Raw genomic sequence first — 18,380 nt, 5'->3', positions numbered from 1 at the left:
TGTTTTTATGGAGTTTACCACCATCATTTAATTAATATCATGTAGCTGGTTTGGGGGCAGAAATTCAGATTAATAGAGCTATTCACTCTAGTCACTCTCAGATGTTTTCAAGGCACCTTTATTTTTATGCTTCAACAGCTTTTATGTTATTTATTTTATGTTCAAATAAATAGGCTTTATTTATTTCCTATTGTAATTAGGAAAAAAATAACATTTTGAAGAGCTTTTCTGAGATCTTATTAGCTTTGACTCTATATATTTTCAAAAATGAAAAACAAAACAAGCAAGCACACCTACCTAAAACCAACAAACCAGCAGAGGAGACCGAAAGCATCCTCCCCACCCACGACAGCTTTTTTATACAGAAGCTCAGCCCAGACCTCTGAAAGGGCAGGGTTCTCTGGTCTGCAGGGCCCACTCAGCTTAGAGGAGTGGGGAGCGTGTGAGTATGAGGAGTGTGTAGGGAGACGACAAGAGAAGGGCTTGGGGAGGACAAAGGGGAAGAGAAAGGACCCAAACAGGTCCCTCACCTTCACAGACTTGCCCAGGCACGGCCCTAACCAGGAGATCAAACAGTGTCATAGTGAAACTCTCTCCAAAAGAAAAGGAGTTTGAAAGCCCAGATGACATCGAACCCAACAGAAATCAATACCACAAAGTCTCCACAGAACTCTCAAATCAGGGCAGCCCCTGGAAATGCGCTGTGATGGGCTCTGACCTGCCAGGTGGAAGGGTGGCCCGGGAAGGCCGGGCGCTGCTGGCCCCAGGCCAAGGGAGGCGCCACCATCTCACCCCCTCCCGTCTCCTCTGTGTTTCTCTGAGGAAATCTAATTTTCTTTTTTGGGTTCTTTTCTCTGACAGTATCAATTATTCTTGGTGAGGCCGTGAAAATCTTCACCTTGTTTCTTTTGCTTGGGTTCCCTGCTTTGATGGGCTGAGGCGGAAGGCTAGCAAGAAATCTGGTTACTGTAATTCATCTGACTACTGTTTAAAAAAGCAAATAGATAAGGCTGTGAACCCTATTATGTGCCATCGATGTCCCCTCTGGCCTCCATCTGCTGGAATGTGCTCCATCACCCCAGCAGGATGACTTCCTAGTAATATTTACCAGCCCCACTGGCGCCTAATCCTCTTACCCCACTGGGTCTAGCCGCCCCAGCGCACGGCTGGGTAACTAGGTACTTAAGAGCCTGCGTTCTTGGCCCTTGATTCCAAACGGGGGAAAGGAAACCAAATAATGATCAACTCACAAAATGAAACACCCAAATTAGATTTCATCCTTCCCGAGCCCCAACCCCCAGGATGAGTGCCACAGACGGAGGCAAGCACAAAGCTTCCAGGCCCTGGGGGAGGGCTGGGCTTGGAAACAAATTGGTTGGTCAGAAATCCGGGAAGGAGGTCAGCTTGGAGGGGTCTTTCCCTGAGCTAAAGCCACATGGGCATGTTTGGAGAGCTCTAAGGTGGTTCTTTCAACTGATTCTCTCTGAAAATCCCTGGAAGCAGGCTCTGGTTTGTGGTTTTTTACCCTGTCTTTGCTTCTAGAAATGGGGGCTTGAGTCTCAAGTGCCCGATGCAATGCAGCCCAGCGTCTTCTCTCAGTAGTCAGAAATCAAGGTAATGTTTGCCATGGTCAGGAAACACAGGGGGCATAGTACGATGGGCTTGAGAGGCATGGTTCTAGGGTTGGATCCAGGCACTGGTTACTTAGGGGCAGTCATTTTGTGCAAATCCAATGAGCTGTACACCTACATGAACACCATTCTTTAGGTATATATCTATGTATTTTTATTCTTCTTTAATAAAGTGTATTAAAAATTGACATCAGTTATATTATCTTTCTAGAGTCACAGAGCCCTCTGAGAATCTGACAAATAATGTGGGCCTTCTCCCCAGGAAAACTCACAAACACCCCAAATTTTGCATCTAATCTTGGGAGTTTGGTTGACTACCTGAAGTCATGGACAGAGAAGAGCCCCAGCAAAGACCCCTTGCCTTCCAGGGTTCTCTGCTTTCCCCCTCATGTCTACTCAACTGGGGAGTCCCAGTCATAGCTCCCACAGATGGGCTGCCTGCCCCCCACTTCCACACAGTCCACCAGGCCCACCTCTGGCTGCTGTTGGCCCTAATTCATCTCGGGCACCACTGCTTCCTCATGAAAGGCTTCTGCTCGAAAATGTACACTGCCGTCTCTTGGCTAACTGCAAAGAATACAAACATCTTACCCATATTTGCAGAACCTCCATCAGCTACCCTTTCTTACCTACCAGACTCCACCTCACACTCTCCTCCAACGGTACCTTGCAATTCCAGCAACTGCAATATGTGAATTTATTCCTGCCTTGGAACATTCCACTTTTCTCAGCCAGAAATCCCTCTCCTTCTGTTAGGCTTATAAAATACGATGACCACAATCCTGTCTTCCCCAAGAAAGCTTTCTTGACCATGCCTGCAAAGATGACTCCTTCTTTTGAAATCTCCAGCACTTTTCTCTCTACCCCGATATCATTACATGGTCCTGTATCATTCACTCACTCATTCATTCATTCATTCATTCATTCATTCATGTGTTCTGTACAGAACATCTGTTATTCTGTTTGAACTCCATTCGTTTTCTAATACTGCCATAACTAATTACCATAAACTTAGTGGCTTAAAATAACATAAATGTATTATCTTATAGTTCTGTAGGTCAGAAGTCTTAAACGAGTCTCACAGGGCTAAAGTCAAGGGGTCAGCATGGCTGTGTTTCTTTCTGGAAGCTGTAGAAGTGAATCTACTTCCTTTCCTACTCTGGCTTCTAAAGGATGCCTGCATTTTGTGGCCCGAGGCCCTTGACTCCATCTTCAAGTCAGCAACAGTGAGTTGGAACCTTCTCACATCATATCACTCTGACTTCCTCTTCTGCCTCTGTCGTCCCCTCTTTTTTAAAGATTTTGAAGATTTGTTTGTTTGTTTGTTTGTTTAAGAGAGAGGGAGAGTGTGTGTGTACATGAAAAGGGGAAGGGGCAGAAGGAGAGAGAGAATCTCGAGCAGACTCCCTACTGCGGAGCCCAACACAGAGCGTGATCTCAGAACCCTAAAATCATGACCTGAGACAAAACCAAGAGTCTGAGGCTTAACCGACTGAGCCTTCCACGTATCCCCCCGTCTTCCCCTTTTAAGAAATCTTGTGATTACATTAAGTATACCCAAACAATCCAGGATACTCTCTTTATTTTAAGGTCAGATAATTAGCAACCTTAATTCCATCCACAACCTGAATTCCTCTTTGCCATGTAAGGCAACATATTCATTGGCTCCAGGGATTATAATGTGGACATCTTTGGGGGGCCATTATTCTGTTCTACCACAATTTCTGTGGCACTTTCTCCTCTATACCTGATTTTATTACTTAGGCCTGCATCATTTATTCATTTATTCAGTCATCCATTCATTCATTTTATAGTGAAGATCTATTGTTTTGTGGTCCAGCATCCATTGTCACATTCTCATACAATATCCCAAATTTTCCCTTGGGAATCCTGCCTCTCACTGTCAGTCAGGAAACCTCTACCCAGCTCCACCCCTGGCCAAACTGATGTTTTGCAGAGACATGTGACCAAATAAGAATCAGTGAGATGATTAATAGCACTGGTAGGGAAAAGGAACATGTTCTTTGTCCCTAAGATTATAGGGAAAATGAGAATCTGAAGACACCAGAGAATGCCATGTAAAGCCTGGAAATGAAACCAACACTTAAGAAGGCAGAGCTGAGAGGGGTTCCTGGGTGGCTCAGTGGATTAAAGCCTTTACCTTTGGCTCAGGTCATGGTCCCAGGGTCCTGGGATCAAGCCCCACATTGGGCTCTCTGCTCATCAGGGAGCCTGCTTCCTCCTTTCTCTCTGCCTGCCTCTCTACCTACTTGTGATCTTTGTCAAATAAATAAATAAAATCTTAAAAAAAAAAAAAAAAGAAGGCAAAGCTGAGAGATGAAAAGAAACTGAATATTAATGCCATCATTAAGCCCCTGGATCAAACCATACCTGAAGTTAAACCAACCTCTGGGCTTTTCAGTTATGAGGTCTATGAGAGTTTCTTTTTTGATTAAACCTGGTCAGATTGGGTTTTTCTGTCACCTATAACTAAAGGAGTTCTAAGTGAAACATCTTCTTTCATTTCTTTATTCAACAAGTTCCCACTACACACCTACTTTGTGTTATGCACCAGAAATCACAATATAACTTTGCTATCATAATGAGGATTATGGAACTATTCAACACAGACAGGTATCTAAAAAATGGGTACAGGGAAACAACTAAGCTGACATAGTGCAATGAATAGGAATTTGCCAGGCTGAGATTGGGGAGAGATGATGATAAACTGTGTTTCACACAGAAGGAAGAGTAGGTTCAAAGACTAAGTAGCAAGGGACTCTCTTCTTGGTGTCCATGTGTAAGTCTGGCCCCTATGACCAGAACATAAGCTCCTCAGTATCTATCTAGATTTAACATGGCATTAGATCTATAAGAACAACTGTAATATAGTTATAATAATAACAAAGAATAAAAATGGTATCAATAAATGCTAACACTTTTTGAGCGCTTACCATGTAACAGCCACTATTCTAAGTACTTCTTGTGTATTATTGTCTTCAAAACCACCCTCTGAGGTATTTATTATTATTGCAATTTTACACATGGGGACACTGAGGCAAAGAAAATCTAAGCAGCTTGCCACGTGTGATGGACTCTTCTGGCTCACTAACCAACAGTCGTTCCTCTGTTTCTCCCCTGCTAGCAAAATCTCCGTTTTCATTCAAAAGATCATGGCTAGATTTTTTTTTTTATATGACACATCACTTTTGTACATTCATAAAAAATATATATTCAAGGGAAGTCAGTTAGTCAAGGCCTTCCTAAATCTGCTTTACACTGAGAGTCTAGACACTTTTCCTCTCTGAGTCATCAGTGCCCAAGTTGTTCCATAGATGTTTATCCTCTGTACCATCCAGAGCTTTGATGAGGCAGCGTTTCTCAAAAGGGTGCCCCCCTGGCACCTCTGGGCTATGTTCCCAGGACACCATCAGCTTCTGCAGGGTGGATGCATGAGCATAGGCAATGCTTAGCACCAGCAATCGCAAGGCACACCCAGTACCAGAGATGTTAAATATACACAGTGTGTGACTGTGCACATGAACATTCGCACACATCTTGGGTTTTTAAAAAAAGAACAATAATAATAATCATAGCTTTCTCTTAGTGTTAAAACACTTTTAGTATGGCGTGTGCTATTTGCAGCCAAAAGCTTCTTTTCTGATTCGCCAAGTTCACCAGGAGAGCTCAGATTTGAACCCAGGTGTTCTGGCTCCAGGCAAAGCTCCTGGGCTAAACAGCTTTTGTGTTTTAGCTAAAGTGACAGATCTGAGTTATTGATAGCAACCCTCTGGAGTGTTGTGTTGAGAGGGATTCCGAAGCCATGAGGTGTTATCTGTGACTGTCATGGAACCCCGAATGGTGACTTGTATTGTGCAAGCCACATGTTTACCTTTCTTAGATAATCATCTCCACTCTCAACTTTTATTCAAAGCCAAGGATTCCTACAGCTGAAACAGGACCAGCTTCCACTTAAACACTTCAGAACAAATAGACAGGACTGCCATAAGCAGCCATGCAGACTGTGTACTGAAGGAACTTCAGAGAATGCTATTCACATAGACTATGGTGCAAATGGCCACCCCTGGTTTTGTACAGTACACAACCTGCACAGCTGTACCTGGAAGCACTTCTGATGGTAATTCTTTACTTAAAACACCATGAATACAACCTGCATAGCTAATTGCAATCATTTATTCTGGAATTTTGCAGCCAGAATGAAGGTCAAGTTATTTTTCTGTCTAATTAAATTTCTCCTGTTTAAATTAAATTCTCTTCCGGGATGACACAGACTTAAGAATAATACAAAGCATTTAGTCTGGCTCTGTAGGGGCTCAATATTCATGAAACATAAGTGAATCGTTAAAAATCTTTCATATATTTGAAGACAATAATTAAGTCTCTTATTCCCATTAGCTTCTGTGAGCTAAACAAACACACTTTACTTAATTAGCTATTACCATGAGCCAGGAACAATGCTAAGCACTTTGCCTCAGAATGTCACTTCATCCTCACTGAAACACTCTGAGGAGGGTTTGTCGTGATTCCCATTTTACAGATGAGGGTTGTAGTGGTTGGGGGCACAGGTCCTGCAGGTCGTCCACCCGGGGCTGTGCGACTTCCGGTACATTCCCTCTGCGCTCCAGGCCCCTCAGCTGTGAAGTGGAGGGAACAATACCTACTCCATAGGATTGCCCCAGAATGCACAGTATTTACCATCATGTCAGCGTCTGGTACATAGCAACATTCCTTCACTGCTACTGTTGTTGTCATTCCAATATCTCAGCCTGGGAAGGGCTTCGGCTGGGGAACAGAGCTCCAGGATGCCTTTCTCCTACTCTGCCCTTCTGATTCTGTCCCAAGTTTGAAAAGGACCTGAGAGACTGTATCATCAGCTCCTCGTTTTACAGAGAAGGGACCTGAGACCCACTGTGGATCATTATCACCCACTTAGCTACCGGGGAGAATCTGGTGCTCAGAATAGTAGCTCTCTCATCTCTCCTACCATACTGCTTTTGAATCTGATCTCATGGGCCAGGTCTTCACCTTCCCAGCATGATGAATGGAGAAAACTTTTTTTTAAAAAAGAGCCAGCTCATAAGGGACAACTTGGAGTCATGTTGTTTCATGGAGCAGTAAGAGGTCACCTCCCCACCACCACCACCAACACACCACACTGATCGAAGTTCCAAGGGTCCCTAGGCCTGGCACCTTGCCCAGCCCAGGAGCCAGCTCATGCCTGGACACCCCAGAGACCAACAACAATTACATGGCACCATTCACTTGCCCCGGGGACTTCTTGTGTGAATTAGTGTCTCCTATTAAAAATGAAATCCAAGATAACAAATTGTCCTAAAAGGCTCAGATGTCTTTAATCGTGGTTTTATCTTCTCCCCCAGGCCTGGTGACTTCTAATGAGTTCCAGCTCACATCCTGGATGAATTATTGTTGGAGGAGTGTGTGCACTCAGGGAAAATAAACTAACAGCAAGACTCATGTTTACTCTTTAATTCACTCTATCCAAAAATAGTTTCCTTTTTAGAAAACATTTTCAAATGGAGGAATGAATGTTGATTAACCCTTTGTGCTTCATTTGGGAGAAAAACAAAACCCACAAGGGACAGACACACACACATATACACACACACAGTTGGATTTATGAGCATTGATTTATGGAGTGATGTGAACTTGAAATATCTGTGACCTTTGACAAGTGTCTTCCCATCCTGGGCCTTGGTTTACTCAATGACAGGTGAGGATAATATCCACATCTCTGGTTGTCATGAGGATTCATGTAAATAAATCATGTCATGAACATGTCAGTTCAGCATATAGTAGCAAATGTTAGGTTTTTGCAAAAGCTAATATTTTATAATGCTAGGCAAAATTGCATATAAATTTAATTTGGGGAATCCATCTTGTTTTTTCCATTGATTTACATGATTTCAGAGATCCTTCATCATTTGTCTTCATTCCTCCTGGAGGTAGAGCAGACAAGAGCTCTTGTTTCTCTTCCTTCCTCTGCCTTCCATCAGATACTCATGGTCTGGAAGCAAATTCTTAGATGCCCTAGGAAAGTCCTCCTTAAAGGAATCCTGTGCAGAAGCAAAGCATTTGCCTGTAAAGTGAATAATCACCTCTTAATTGATCTGGTTTATGAGGGAGTATATTGAGTTTCTGTAAGTTCAACCCACACTGTGGGGGTCGCTCCACATCGATTTCCTTGGCAACCTCATTTAGTGTGAAAGAAATTAGGTGGAATTGCTTATACTCCAAGGAAGGGAGAAACGAAGCTGTCCCCTGCCCCCCACCCCAACTTCTCTCTACTGAGAAGTTTTGTTTTTGTTTTTGTTTTTCCATAATTCCTTCCTCTTTCTGCCTGTGGAAGGGGAAAGGGCTTCCGGGCCGGGTCACTCATTGCTGTGGTGGTGAGAGACAGTTCCATGAGTGAGTGTGTGAATCTGAGGGTGGGTGTTTGAGTCGGGAGCTGCATTTCAGAACTGAAGCCTGCCTCTGTGTGGAGATGCAGTCTGTGGCAGGATGAACCCCTTGTCCAAAATGGCCACCACAGCTCTTCCCAGCCCTTCCTGCCTCCCTTCTCCCATGCGCTCCTCACAGAGCTGCCTTGACCTCACCTAGAAAAATCCAGAAGCCAGAGGGATTCTTGTCAAAGGCATCATGACTGCCCCCTCAGCTCTGAAGGGTGAGTCATCTTCTGGTTTCTCCATTGGTTAAAAGACGAATATGAATATGCGTCCCTTCAGGGAAACTATGGAGTCTTCAGACGAAGCCTCAGCCGTTATTCATGGGTTTAATACCCACCTTGGTCCTGGCAAGCACTTCAGCTTTTGAGAAGGCTCTCTGAGATAGAAGCCAAGAGAAGGTCAGAAAAGAAACTACTTGAGAATATTTTGACCTAACCCCCCTGGTGGGTATAAAGTTCAAAGTCACAATTCTGGTACGACTGTTTCTGAAAATGGCAAACAAACAAACAACAAACAAAAACAAACAAACAAACAAACAAACACTCTTACTCTTTCCATAGCAAGATAATGCCCTCATTCCTCTGGCCGAAGCCCATTCCTTTGGGGCTAACTGAACAGTCTTCCCCTTCCCCTTCTTCTTGTCTCCTCTGGAGTGAAGCTAAATTCCCACAAGGCTTTTTCTTACCACCCTGGCCTTATGGGCAGCTTATCTATTCTAGACCATGCCTGTCATCTTGGCAGGTGCAGGTGCCACCCAATGTCCGGGCTGGCCTCTACTGAGGTACGCATCCCTCTGGCCCTGGGTGTTTGCTTCTCGCCTTGTTGTACCCATCTCTGAAGCGTCCACCACTGATGTAACAGCGGCACAGTAAATGGAGGTTGTCCTCCCTATGATTCAGCATCTCCTTGGCTCTGTTGATCCTGAGACTTGGCTGTATCCTCCCTGAGCCCCAGCTCTGGCCCCTCACTGGACACTCTGTTACGATGTCTCCTCAAGTCACATCCCAGCGACCCCGTGGCAGGCACTTGATTCTGACTTCTTAACTGCATCCTTCTCCCCTATCAGATGGGGCGGTAGGGGCATTTGGAGATCTCATCCACATTGACTAGACCTGAGACTCAGAGGCAAGGCATAGGGGAGATGGCACAGCCCTCTTTGCCTAAAAGTGTGGCCACTTGTGTTCAGCTGAAGCCAGCCCATATTGCCGTGGGGCACCTCAACTGAAAGGGGGTCTCTTCCCAGAATATCAGGTCCTCATTTTAGATCTCAAAGCTGTCCTCCTCCTTCGGGGATTTCAACACAAGGCAGGAGGTGGGAGGAAGTAAAAGATAATTAGTCCATTTTCCACCTGTTTCAGAGTTTGGATATAAACCCTCAGGGATCCAAAGAGAAAACATATATAAGCCTGGGGTTTGCCCATAGACACAGAAAGTGCTCTATCAGTCTTAAAAAGATAAAGCTATCCCCATTAGCTAGCACAGTCTAATCAAATATCTAATCAGCTATTTAATTGATTTAATATCTGTTCTTGTTATCCATGCCAGCACAGTACCTTATACACAACAAAGGCTCAGAAATTATTTGCCAAATTCACTCACTTTAAGGGATGAAAAGCAATCGGATGGAAGACAAATCCTTTCCTTTCCACTGGATAGGGAGAAAGAGGGTTTCTGGTAGCTCATTCGGGAAACCCACAAAAACCAGGCCATGAGCTGGCTGGAGAGGGGGCAGGTACATATAGGGCTTTCCAACACATAACAGTCCTACTTCATGTTCTTTCTTAATTATTTGTCAAGGGTCCCTTTGAAAGCAAGAGGCTGGGTCTCATTTAGGAGATGGTTTTGAAATTGATGGACTCAAGGAAGTCCCTTCAATTCACAGCTTGAAGAAAGTGAGTGTTGCTGCACAATGGAGCTCTTCTTACCTCAAGATAGGAAGAGGTTATGGGAAGTGAGACAGGAACAAGTGGTCCATACTCAGTGTTGCTCTTTACACATAGCAGGAGCTCAATTGATGAAACAACTGATGACTTGATTTCCAATAGCATTTAAACCTCGCCTGTGATCCCTGCTTCTTTGGAGAGTGACCCCATTGCACATTGACATGACCACAACTTGGCTATGTTAGCCATGAAAACCAATGTCAACAGAGCAGCAAATGCCCCCCAAAGGCGTGATTCATTATTGCACACACGTGAAGAAATCCTTGGAATACCACATCCCAGCCCTCCCAGCAACTGGAACCGAAGCTGGCCACCTCAGTATGCCCTGCAATGTATTCAGTATTGGCACCCACTATGTGTATAACCAGTCATGAGAGCTTTGAGGCATTGATGTGGGGATAAAATATAATTTCTGCCTTATAAGCTGAGAAGAAAAATAAACACGCAAATATAGATTTAGTTATGCCATGAAATATATGTTAAATGACTACTGAGTGATAGTGTATCTCTGTGCTACAGGTTTTCAAAAGAGCAGATGGTATCTTTGAGGACCAGAGTGGTGAGGGAAGACTTCCAGGAGAGGCTGAGATTGCTTGAGTCGTGAGGCCTGAGTTTTGGGTGCAGGGAGTCCTGGGTCAGTGAGGAGAGCCTCACGGGAGGTTGTCAGAGAAGACACTGAGGAGAGTGTCAGCTGATAACAACAGTTACCACATGTCAGGTATTGGGCTGAGTTTGATGTGAATTACCTCAGGGAATCTTCTCCAGAACTCCAAAATAGTGTGTTAGATACTGACAGGGTCTCCCCTTCTTCCTTCCTCGGGGTACCTCAGTTTTGTTTGAGGCAACACTGTGCAGTTAAAATACTTGATATCCCAGGGTGCCTGGGTGGCTCAGTGGGTTAAAGCCTCTGCCTTCAGCTCAGGTCATGATCCCAGGGTCCTAGGATCAAGCCCTACATCGGGCTCTCTGCTCAGCAGGGAACCTGCTTCCCTTCCTCTCTCTCTGCCTGCCTCTTTGACTATTTGTAATCTCTGTCTGTCAAATAAATAAATAAAATCTTAAAAAAAAAAAAACAAAACTTGATATCTCATCTTCTTCTGGAGGTAAGGTTGGTCATCCTGGCATAGTTGTGGCCAGGGAAGTATAAGATGGAGTCACTTAGGGGGACTCTCCAGAAAGCTCTTCAAATGGGGGACAAAGGCAACTGACTCATCTCTCAGTCACCTTGTGGTTCTGGGTGCTTGGGCAGCCAGACAGAAGGAGCCTGGGTCCCTGATGAGTCCCTTGGAAATGGCGCCAATACTGGTTTGCCCACCTCTGAACTGCTTGTTAACATGAGAAGAACACTCTCCTATTTGGTTAAGCCACTGCTATTTGATCTTTGTTATTTCCAACAGAACACAATTTTAATACATACAGGTAATATTGATATCCTGTACACAGACTAAGAAATCAGGCTCAAAAGTGTCACTGCTTTTAAGCAGCAGATCAAATATTCAAATCCAGACCAATGCAGAACACAGCTGGTCGACCAAAACCGCCCTGAGAATGTGTGAAACACCTGAAGCCCATTAAAAAATATGTCAAAGAAAGAAAGCAATCTTTTTTTCTTTTTCCTCTTCTTTTGCAGATTCTTTATTTATTTGAGAGAAAGCAAGCTCGAGGAGGAGGAGGGGCAGAGGGAGAAGCAGACCCCCTGCTGAGCAGGGAGCCTGATGCAGGGCTCCCTCCGAGGACCCCAAAGGCAGATGCCGAACATACTGAGCCACCCAGGTGCCCCAAAAGAAAGAAATCATTAGCAATTTCTTAACCTCCTGAGAAGTCCTTGTCACAGTCTACCTTTCTTCAGACTCTGGGAGGTATCTCTGTCTCCCCCAGTATATTGCTTTGAAATCTCCTAGAAGGCAGGGCGAGGACAGAATCATGCTGGTAACATGCCTTTCTCCTCACCTCCCTCAATGCTTAGCTCTGGCTAAATAAACATCCCAAAAATGCTGGTCAGGTTGAGTTTTTTAAAAAAATCATCCAGGATACTAACTGCCCCTGCGAAAGTGCCTCTTCTGTGAAGAAATGTGTGTGGTGGCACTGGTGTGTCCTTGAGGGAGTGTGTCACATTTTGTGTGTGTGTCTGTGTGTGTGTGGGGGGGGGGTGTCTGTGCGTGTGCGTGTATATCTGTGTGTGCCTGTATGTCTGAGCAGGGAGGCCGGAGGAGGAATGTTTTCTCATCGCTGTCAAATCCATCCTCCACCCCCTCCCTACTCCTACAGTGACAGCACCAATGATCATATTAGTGATAACTAAACTTCTCTGCAGGACCTGAAAATTTAATTTCCTTGTGGGAAGCTGTAGAGAACTAAGCTTATTCGGGGCCAAGAACTCATGAACTTTCTCAGAAAAGGAAGCGAGAATACCAGATACGGTCCCTGGTCTTTAGATTTTTCTCAAAAAATAAAAAGACAACAGCTTAGTTTTGAATAATCCCTTTGGAAACAGTTTCAGATCCTTTTCCCTCTATACCTACCCCACATCAGAGCGGGAAGGAAGAGACAAGCAGCCCTTGAGAAACATCTGGTTCATTCCAATTTGTACCAGGATTGTGAAATTCTACTCTCATCTCTCTCTCTCTCTCTCTTTTTTTTAAGAATTTATTTATTTATTTGACAGAGAGAGATCACAAGTAGGCAGAGAGGCAGGCAGAGAGAGAGAGAGGAGGAAGCAGGCTCCCCACCAAGCAGAGAGCCGGATGCAGGGACTCGATCCCAGGACCCTGAGATCATGACCTGAGCTGAAGGCAGCGGCTTAACCCACTGAGCCACCCAGGCACCCTCTTCTCTCCATCTCTTAAGAAAATCGAATTGCATCAATTTTTTTTCTTCTCCAGTTGCTCGGATGGTGAAGCCCCTGATGATATTTAATGAGTGTTCTCCATGTAACAGGCACTGTACTAAGTGTTTGCAGGCTTTGACCCATTTAACCCTTCTATTTTGAAGATTAAGAAATGGGAGGCACAGAGAAAGTAAGTAACTTGCCTCAGGTCACACAGCTAAGAAGTGACAGTGCTGGGGGGATCCCAACCCAAGCAATGAAGGGACAAAGCCCAAAACTTTAACAGCATCACCGTACAGCCTGCGAAGTCTGAAATTCTCCTCCTGTTCTCTGCGTATCTGCTCTTCAAATGCAAACAATACTACCTCTGATACACTTAAGAAAAAAAAAAAAAAAAAAAAAAAAAAGACAAAGACAAAGTGGAAAGAGAGAGAAGAAACACATTTCCCACCCTTGGCCGATTTAAGGCCAATTCCCAAGAACAGTCTGAGGTAACTAACCCTGGTCTGCTTCTGAGGAAATGGAGGAGAAGCTACCAGAACCGGGTGGTGTGGGTATGGGACGAGAGATAATAATATGTATGCTACCGTGCCTAGGCCAAAGGAACCGGTCTTGCCAAATTTAATGAATTTGGGCTTGAATGGTGACACGAACTTAGCATCATGGAGTTGTCAAGGGGTTCCACCCTAACAATTCATCCATTCACTCAATCGTGCCCATGATCGTGCCCACAGTAGTCCCTTCTGTGTGCAAGCGGTGTACTGGGCCATTCGCTGCTCGCAGAGCTGTACGGCCGGCGCAGTGACACCAGAAGTATAGCCAGCCACTCGTTTCCCAAGCAAACCAGGCCCAGGGGTGGGCCCTGGGAACAGTGCGAAGACCAAGTAAGCCCTCATCAGAAGACCAAGTCCGCCCTCACCACACGCCTGATCTCCCAGGAGCAACAATGAATTAGAACAAGCGCTAATCTGGGGAGGCAAACAGTGGGTGCCTAGTTTAGAAAGCGCTGTGCATTTCCCAGCTCTCCCTCCCAGGTCCACTTTCCACCTATTTCCACCCTTCCTTGTGCCCCCAGCAGGCTAGCATGTGTGGATTGTTTCCACAGGATGTCTTGTCCTGACTTCGAGTTAGATTCCGCCCATTGAGGCACTGGCAGGAGATTGAGGGAGAGGAGAGAATGAGGCTGAGATACTAATTTTCCAGCTCCTTCCCTGCTGGGGGCGGGGGGTGGTTACAAGTGGGCTGCCTCCCTGTACCCAAGGCCAAAGTCCTGCCAGGCGTCCTCTCCTACAATCCCTGTAACTACAACCACTTTCTTCTGCCCCCAGGAACTGCTGCTCCCTCTTCTGCCTATTTAATGGAGCAGGGATAAACCTTCTGGCTTTGGCGAGCTCAGGGTGAGGTATCAGCTTCCCTGGTTGGAAGCCCCTAACTCTGTCCACATCTTGGGAAGAGCCTCCTTCCTTTGCCTAGAGTGAAGGTAACACTGTTTCCTACAGAGTGGTCAAGTGAAAGTTACCAAGAACTGATGCTAAAGAAGATAGAGACAGTCTGAAGCCAGAAGAGGAGACAATGATGCATTAGATGACCTGCAGAGCCTTATTCCCGGAAGAAACTACCAGGTGGGTCCTGCTAAAGTAATTCTACCCGTGGCTTTATTGATTCAGGATTTTAAATGACATAAATTAGATTAAATGTAAGTTAATTTAGGGGGATTTCCTTAAGAAATACCCTGACATTAATGTGATTAAGCCTCACACACAAGCATTTTTGGGGTGTCTGGCCAGCCTCCACGGCCACTTCTCCGAAGACAGGTTTGCATGGCTGAGTCTGCCCCTTGCAACAACCCGTCGGGACACAGGCAGGCAGATCCCTGGCCCAAACGAGACCAGTTTGTAGTTCGGCAAGAAATTAGACATGACAAAAATATCACTTCATCCTGTGGGATCTGGAAGAATGTGGGTTAGGTGACAATATATTTGGGGAAGTCAGAACCCATTTGAACAACCAATGTACTAGAAGCCTGATTAATTCTGCCAGTGTCCTCCCAGAACACAGCCTCTGTCCTCACTCTGTCCTATTCAGGTGGCAGTCAAAGTTGGGGCTCAGAGCTGGCACGTGGCACAACCTTCCCAAGCCCCCCCTTTCTGCACTCGTCCACAACATCCAAGCCACACCCCCGTCTTCCTACACACAGACCACTCAGAAGGCAATCTGCGGCTCGCTTTTTCCGCTGCAAGTAAACAGCATGCCACTCACACGAACTAAAAAAAAAGAGGGTATATTAAAAATGTATTGGGTGTCTCCAAGTACCCAGGGAGGAGGAGCTCATCTGGGTTCTTTCTTAGACTGGCTGTAGCAGTGTGCAAAAGCTAACAAACCCCACAATTCTGTAGTCAGGTTTTTAAAATCTCCCATGGCCCCGATCCTAGCTGGGCAAGAGTGCAGCCTGATGCTAGCACATGTGGTAAGAACACTTAGGATTCTGACTGCCGGCTCAGGATGAGTCAACAGTACGATGTGACTGCCAAAAGAGCAGTGTGATCTCAGGCTGCATTAATACGAGAGGAGGGGACGGTGCTTCCTTTGGTTCAGGGCGTCATGGATTCAAGGCACAGGAAACAGAGAAGGGTGACCAGGGAGGACTCAAAATCATGCTCTATGGGGCACAGTGGGAGACCTGCACTAGTGCTGTCTGTCCTTCTGGGGGACTGATGGGAATTGCCAGGACTTGTCTCAGCAGTATGGAGTCTGGAGGTAGACCACCTAATCTAAACCCCAACCCAGCCACTTCCTACCTTGTTCCTATATGCCAGGAGCATCTGAAACTCTGCACATGAAATATCTGATTTAATCCTCACTACAGCCCTCTAAAGGAGTTTTTTGTTTGTTTGTTTTCTTGTTTGTTTGTTTTTAAGAGAGGGAGGGGAGGAGGAAGAGCAGAGGGGAGGAGGAAGATCAAAGGGGAGGGAGACACAGAATCCTAAGAAAGCTCCATGCCAGGCATGGAGGCGGACCCGGGGCTCAATCTCCCAACCCTGAGATCATGGCCTGAGCCAAAATCAAGTCAGGTGCTTAATGGACTGAGCCACCCAGGCACCTCTAAAGGAGTACTGTTTTTAACCCTATTTTACAGACGGGAAAATTTAGGGACAGAGAGGCCAATCTGCTTGCCTCAAGTTACACAGCTCGCAGGCTGAAGAGCTAAGCTCTAAAAGCAAGGAGAGTTTGCTCTGCCCCTGAGCAGCCATATGTCCTTGAATCTTATTACCTCTCTTCCCTGTACCTCAGTTTGCCCAACTGGAATATGGGGTGAGGACTCCCTGTCCTACCCCATCCAGGAGACGTATGGTGTGGCTGAAATGATATTAGTGATATGAGAGTGTTGGGGAATGGTTAAGATATCCCAAAGGATGTATTACCTAAGCCCACCAGGCTCACAAAGGAGAAATGATGGCAGAACCTTCACCTTACCACACATACCATCGCACCTTCAGGGGTTTCATCCTGCTTGTCCTTCATTTGCATAGTACAAACCCTCCCACCTCAGATGATCCAATCAGCTTTCATAGCCGCTCGTTAACTCTCAAACAGCCAATAGGAGTTGACACACTTCGGGGATTTTCCAGAACCCAAATTTACCCCACCTCCAGACATTATCTTCCTGATTTATAGCCTACTTCTGGAATTAGTGACAGTGCACTAATTCAGGGAGAAGTAAGAACATCAAGACCCATTTCTTGGGCATTGTTCTTATTATCTAATCTGCATACGACACCACCACAAAACATAGAGGCTTAAAAGAAAAACATTTGTTTTGCTCACAGATCCGCAGTCGGGTCAGGGCTTGGTGGGGACAGTTGGCCTCTGCTCTCCTCGGCATCCTGGCGGCGGCTCTGAGGCGGGGCCGTTGGTCTCACTCAGTGTGGTTGGTGCCCAGGGTGGGAAGCCTCAGACAGCCGGGCCCATGTCTCGAGATAGACCAAATGAGAGAGGCAGGTGGACGCTTAATGACCTAGCCTCAGAAGTCAGTGTTCTTTCTGTTGGCCAAGCACATGCTGGTTCAAGAAAAGGGATTCTACACCCAGTGGTCAGGGAAGGAGTGTCACCATCACATGGGAAAAAGAGCCCGTGGGAAGGTATCAACATCGATATGGCCATCTTTGGACAATCCCATCCGCCCCAAGCACTTCCTATGTTCCCAGCGTGGAGCTAAGCGCTTCCGAGTCATGACGGATTATCACTAAACTCACTCCCCAAAAACAGTAGGCACTGTTATTTTATGAGAGGTGGAAGACTGCGAGGCAGGAAGGCCAGCAATCTACCCATGTCACACCTCAGCCCGTAGGAGAGGTGCGGATGGGCCCCAGGTGTTTTGACTATGAGGCCAGGGAAACAGGTGAAGGTCCTGCTTCCAGGAAGCAATGCTCACGGCAGCCAGGTGGCCTTGCCGTCAGCCTGCTAGGGTTGGCCCCTCCATCGCCAACGGCACAGCCTGGCGTAAGCGTCTTCCCTTCTCCAAGCTGTGCTGTCTTCATCAGAAAAACGGGAATAACCACAGTGCCCACCTGCGAGGATGAACCGAGGTGACTCAGGTCAAATGCTTTGCACGTGGTCAGGAATCTCTTGGGGACTCTATAAATGTCAGCTGTTATTATGTTAAAAGTGGTCAGGAAAGGCATCTTAAAAAGACAAATGTAGGGGCGCCTGGGTGGCTCAGTCAGTTAGGTGTCTGCCTTCAGCTCTGGACATGATCCCAGAGTCCTGGGATGGAACCCCACTTCGGGCTCCCTTCTTGGTTGAGGAGCCCATTTCTCCTTCTCCCTCTGCCCTCTACTTGTGCTTGCTCTCTCTCTCTAGTGCTCTCTCTCACAAATAAATACATAAATAAACAGAATCTTTAAAAAAAAAAAAAGACAAATCTAAAAACCTACTACTACTAAAAGTATGTGTCATGATCCTCGAGCCCAGCAAATACTTGTAGCTGTTTGGCGTCATTCATTACCTGTTCCTGTACAGGCAAGCCTCCATGATGGACAGGCTCCGAGAGGCACAGCGCCCTCTCCCTCCCGCCCCGCGGATCCACAAGGCAGGTGGTGCAGTCTGAAAGAGTTGCTTGTGTGTCCTTCCCGGATGGGGTACCTGGGCTGAATCACTCCAGTGACTCATTAAGTATCAAAAACTGATGAAATGACCTCAGGCCTCGGGAAGGGAGCTAACACCCAGGAGACCCCCTTCACTCCAGGCTCCCCATGGCTCTCAGACAGGAGAACATGCAGGAAAATTAACTAGGTCTCCCTATCAGCAGGGGTGTTCATCATTCCACGCACACATATCTCCAGCTTTAATAAGAAAAGTTTCAGCTCACTCCTGAATATTCAAACTCAGGGCTAGCACCCCTCCCTCATCAGCTCCCATGGCTTCAATTACCATCCAGAGCTAATGAGTCCTAAACCATCCAACCCAGACTTCCAGACTTCTTTTCAGAGCTGGA

At 46.0% G+C, this 18,380-nt stretch overlaps 1 long non-coding RNA gene across 1 annotated transcript; it reads right to left on the bottom strand.

The window, feature by feature from the left end:
- Positions 1-7,194: 7,194 nt before the first annotated feature.
- On the bottom strand, positions 7,195-17,447 carry LOC131831348 (uncharacterized). Its single transcript, XR_009353608.1, has 3 exons — positions 16,712-17,447; positions 8,267-8,492; positions 7,195-7,749 (listed from the first exon to the last, which is right to left on the bottom strand). It is a non-coding gene; the product is annotated as an uncharacterized LOC131831348 (long non-coding RNA).
- Between the last annotated feature and the right edge of the window lie 933 nt (positions 17,448-18,380).

This window comes from Mustela lutreola, chromosome 5 (genome assembly GCF_030435805.1).
Source record: "Mustela lutreola isolate mMusLut2 chromosome 5, mMusLut2.pri, whole genome shotgun sequence".
NCBI lineage: Eukaryota > Metazoa > Chordata > Mammalia > Carnivora > Mustelidae > Mustela > Mustela lutreola.
Note: the sequence above shows the minus strand (reverse complement) of the source record. Positions and strands in the feature narration are given on the sequence as shown.